Raw genomic sequence first — 5838 nt, forward strand, 5'->3', positions numbered from 1 at the left:
CACATCTTTCAACACCTGCTTTCACATCCTTCCGCATTTACGGTTGGAGCATTACGGAGAGGGCCCAAAAACCATCTCAGGATATTAACGATCGAACGCGCCAACTGGATAGAATTTGGCACGATATCCCTCAGCAGGACATCTCTTGCATAAAGCCCAGAGGTGGATCCACACGTTGTTGACTTGCTCAATTTGTGACGCTCTTTTTGTTTAATAAATCATTCAATTTTTCTGAAACTGTAACCATTTGTTTGTCTGTACATGTACGTCACATCTAACGATTACCGTCCCTTTCGGATAATTCCTTCGTGGTGCGTCAGAAGGGTAGAGGTATCCAGTTGAAGTTTATGTCAAATACTAAGGTTTACAGTCCGTTGCTTGTAAGTCAGTTCAGTCAAAGGATACGGCTATACGTGTCACATATTCACTCGCAAACTGACTCATCAAAACCTGTAGATGAACTATTTATGTACATGTCAAGCCCGATGGTGTAGCGGTAATGTGCGTGTGTGGAAATCAATAGATAGCAGGGCTGGAATCTCGCTCGGACCAAGGACTTTTCAGTCTTCCTTTTAAGCTAGCCTTCACCGCTCAACGATACGGGGAGTCGTCAGAAACAAGTGGGTCGGATTCCACCTGAACCTTTGGATCCCCTTTCCTCGGTTGGATAATTGGGGCAGGTTAGGGACACCCAACTCGCCGAAGCTGCGTCCAATATAAAGACTAGAACCCGGCCATTGAGCCACAAGAGATTATTATTACCTACATAAATAACACAGGCCAACGAGAAACTTTTTGAAAAACTTTTTTTACTTTGATAGCTGATCTTTATAGACTTTTATGAGCTGAATCCAAATCTAGCCTTAGTTTTTTTTTGTATCACCCATAGTTTTCGAGAAATATGCTTTTCATTATGTAGTATAAAAATCATATGCTATACGGTAAATGGGGAAATTAATGAAACGCTTTGTTACAACATGGTTTGTATTTACAGTAAGCTACTTACAACAATGATATGTGTTAATAGAGATTTACTTGTCAGCTGGAATTGGTTTGTATTTTCTTTCTCTTTTTTCTTTGAAGCTTCTTGTCTGGGAAGTGATCAAGGTGCCTGTTCAAAAAGTGAACTTTCAGGCTCATTAAACATCCTAAAGTTTTAAACTTCTTTAACAGTGTAGCTATAGCAGAAACATATTCTAGGTCTTTTTCATGTCCTAAGAACTTTGTAACGACTTGCTTGAATGATCTTCAACACACACATAACATACCTTATGTGGCACTCAAGATTTATCTTGATGACCAAGTTGAGATCCAAAGTACGATAGATAAATCTTTTTCACGAAGTCTGTAATGTTTCTTGTTGTTTTTCAATCACAAATTCACCACAAATATAACAAAAACTGTCAGCAGAGTTTTTACAACCACGATTAGACACTGTACTGAGCAAATGTACAGGAGACGGGAAAGTGAGGTTAGGTTGACAATAAACAAAACACCATCTGTTAACACAAAAATAGAATCGACCTTTTTTTGCCAGAAAATGTTTGTCAGCAGTGCTACCAACGTCATCTACATTCATTAATCTCCTTTTTAAATTATTTTAACTATATGAAAGCTGTTAAATTCTTTAAAAAATCACTTAATTTAATAAATTTAACTGTAAAATGTGAAGAACTGATGGGTGATACAGTTTTTTTAATTATCATATTTGGATTTCCCAGCCTAAAAAACATAAGAATAAGATATTTTGAGCAAAGTAGTTTTTCCATCGTTGGCCTGTGGAATAAATTTTGTACAGAGTCCTCAAAGCGAAAGTCCTACTCCTACCGTGTTTTTATCTTTTGCAACACCACGAGTCAAGCGCTTTCTCACTGTCATTGATTCTCTTCCAGTCACATTCAACACAGTGCAACAGCGTACAACATCAGAAATTTAATATGCAAACTAAGGTCTACGTTTAGTATTAGCGAATACTAATTCCGTCGGAGAATGCTGTCTTTTACTGTACTTATCTCCTTACGTCTTACTTGCTTCGCCAGGGGTTACTTGACTTCCAGGGTAGCAGAGTTCCTTCGCTTCGGCTATTACGTAGACCCCTACATTTCTCACTTATCCCGTTTCTTCTGTTGTTCACTACTTTCATCCGCCTTTGATTTACTCTGAGTCAATATTCTGGGCTCAATAGACTGTGCATTCCATTTTTTTTTTTCGCTTTCACATACAGCGCCGTCATCAGCAAATCTAATCATTGGTATTCCTTCACCCTGCATTGTAACACCACTACAGATCCCTTCTTTATTTCGTTCGTTTATTCTCCGATGTACTGTTTGAACAGTGGAGGAGAAAGACTACGTCCCTGCTTGGGTCCCACCCTTTTTAATCCGAATGCTTCTCTGCTTGTCTTACACTCTTGTTATGCCGTCGTGGTTCTCGTACATGTTGTTAGCCGTCTCTCTCTACATCGAATACCTACTTTTAAGAGAATTTCAGTCGTATTGTGCCACTTACAGCAGCAGTAATATATTATACTGCAGCGTAGACGAAACATTTCAGCACCATGAAAATTGACTTTAATTAACTACGTGCTTTCATTTTAAAGGCAGTGGTATTTGTTTTCTTTCGGTCTGACAACCAGCAGATACAGCCAACAGTATGTCACTATCTACAATTTACTCGTGATCCGAAAAAGTGCACGAACCAGCCTCTATCTCAGAAAAGGTAAAAGACACAATGACAAACATCTAATATCTACAGTTTCCACTAGCATTCATCAGGACTTTGAAACTTTCAGATCTGAAAGAGGAATCAAGTAAGGAGAATTCATTTTAGCAAACTTTTCTCAACAGTCTCAGAGGAAATTTCGACATTCGCAAACAAGAGCAAAGAAGAAGGACAATGTATTTCTCGAACATATCTGAGCCACATTCCTTTCGCCGAGGAATCTCTAGCGTATTTCTTCAGAATAAATAAACTTAAATAACCAATGGAAAAAATCAATAGAGTCCTTGAAATGAATTGTAATAAAATTTTAAAGATGTACAATGAACACATCGAAAAGAAAATGTGCACATAAGAACGAAGACGAATAAATTACTGGCGAGTGGTTTGTCGGGCGCTTGGTAAACTTGCGAAGTGTCTCGGCAAGGAAGTTTACAGTCAGTCTACATTACCCATTGTGACTTGGTTGATTGATTGGTTGATTTGAGGGAGGGGACCATTTTGATTTCTGGCAAAAGACAGCGCACTTATTCAAGGATTTTATCTTCGCCTTTCCTAAAATTATTAGTTTAGACAATCCCCTATTGCTGGTTTGACCATTGAGATATTCTCAAGTGGGATTCTACGAAAATTTTGTGTTGCAGCACATGTCAAATTTTAAAAATATCAGACACATAAGTATGTGTTTCAGAACGTGTCAAATATTAAACATTATACAATTTGACATGTAGTGAAGCACAATATTTACCAATTATTTCCCTTGAAAACAGTTCAAAGGCCAAAATTGCAATAGTGAATTGTATACATACATCATTTCTTTGAAGAAAAATTGTGACTGTGATCCCCAACCAAGAAAAATTAATCACACATACTTCTAAAGCGGAAATCATTTAAAAAATGAGAGTTCTCCAGAGATTGATGAAGAGATGTATTTTGTGAGATAGGAAAATAGACAAATGGTTATTCAGCTCTTTGGAAAACAGTGTTATAAGATGATGGAAATGGATATTCACCTAGTTTGGAAACAGTGTTACAGGGTGAGAGGGCCTCTGGAAAACCGTAGTCCTTCTGAATATGTTCGTTCTTTTAGGCCAGTATACCGTATGTCATACCCCATAACTGTTTTAGTTGTAAGGACGAATGTTCTAGAGAAGTGGTAAAATTTCTGCGAAGAACACATCAGTAAAGTCGCTGAATCCAGACATGTGCTAAGTGATATTGGCTGTTGGCTTTGACGGCGTTAATTCTGTGGTTACTTGACCATCTGTTCCACAGGTACAACAAATGCCTTCTCGTTCCTTGTGTTCATATTAAGGGACTTTGGAGAATAACTCCTACATAGTATTGCATAGCTCTGTTTTACATAGAAAAGTATACGCTCACTAGTATGTTACCTGAGTCTGTTATCGTTACAACATGTCTCATATATCTTTTAATTCCATAATTGTTCTGACAGTTATACGGATTATTAAATTTAACTTACTTGAAAGAATTCACATGTCCTGCAAGAATTTATGATGTACTACGAACTAATGTTACTCTACTTCTTACGGGAAAGACGCGTTCCACAAAATTCCTAGACCCAACATTCGTTTGAGGTTTAGAACAAATAAAACAGGAAAAAGAGGCAAAGAAGAATTGAATATTACACGAAAATGACTTGTATCTAACTAGGCATCGTGCTCTGAGGCACGCCCTTTACTTCAACTTCTGTCCAAGTCACAGTGAACAGCATTTCTCACAGAGGCTCTTTGAAACCGCGCCCTAAGAAATTCCCGCCAACTAGAGAGATAAGTATCTCACCACACGCAGCTGAGTCCCCTTCTGGACGCCAGGCAGTTTGCAATGCTTCTGTTAGCCAATCCATCGCTGTAATGGGGCCACTACATTACTGCAGTACAGAATGGCATCGAACAAAAGCGACTTTTAAAACTCTTCATGTGTTAATCTACTGTAATTATTCTGGGACGAAAATCAAGCTATTGTTCTACAGTTGTTCCGCATAGGACGCGAGTAATAAGACGTAGGAAACGAACCGAAAGAAAGATAATTTTTTAATGGCCATTGATGTCGAGGTCACTGGCGACTGAAGATTCAACAATAACAATCAGAAGGCAAGTTCACTGGACAGAATTTTGGTGACACCTAAAAAACAAAACAAAAAAAATAGAGAGAGAGAGAGAGAGGGAGAGAGAGAGAGAGAGAGAGAGAGAGAGAGAGAGAGAGAGATAGAGACCCGTCGTTTGAAGCTGTGCAGGTGGTGCAGAAGTGGCACCAGATAGTCGGGTGGTCCTTCATAGATGATGTAAATCACCGCAGTAAAGTGAAGTGTGTGTGTCAGCCGGTTGTATGGAATCAGTGCATTAAGACGATTCAATGTGGAGACGTGAAAAAAAGAGCTTCGTGTTGGACGTCTCATAACCACACCGTAAATGAAGTTGGTCGATTTGTTGCTGTATCGATGCGGACTTCCAACGTGTCTGCAAGGAATGGTTCACCTCTCGCATCAACGTATACTAAGAATCGGCCAAAGCTGGAATATATTTCGGTCCCGCCATTGTAGAAATCACGTGGTTTTGATGCGAAGAACTAGCCGACCCATGTTCGCAGTGCATTTTCATCCAGAAAGGAAGTTCCTTGTAGGTTGTTCGACAGAGAGCGGAAAAGGTGAAAATCTGAGGGCGCAAGATCGGGTGAATAAAGTGGGTACGGAATAACTTCCCAACCCAAGTCCTGTATAGTGCTTTTTGTGGGCCTAACAGAATGCGGGCAGGCGTTATCGTGGAGTGGCATCACATCACGCAGACTTCCCGGTCATTTTTTTCGATTGTGTCTGCAAGACGTCTTACTTGTTGACAATTAATGTCAGCAGTGATGGTTACACTTCGGGGAAGCAATTCATAGTACACCACACCGTCGCTGTTCCACCAGATTTATTACATCTTTTGTGTATAAGCACGGGTCTTTCAACGGCTAGTTGCTGCTTTGTTTGAGCTCAACCATTCCTTTCTGTGACTTGGGTCAGCAGAAAGACAACATTTCTCGCCGCCAGTAACGACACAGGATAGGAATGGTCGGTGCTGTTCACGAGTCAATTGATGACGAACAAGCACAGATGCA

Source organism: Schistocerca cancellata, chromosome 6 (assembly GCF_023864275.1).
Source record: "Schistocerca cancellata isolate TAMUIC-IGC-003103 chromosome 6, iqSchCanc2.1, whole genome shotgun sequence".
Lineage (NCBI taxonomy): Eukaryota > Metazoa > Arthropoda > Insecta > Orthoptera > Acrididae > Schistocerca > Schistocerca cancellata.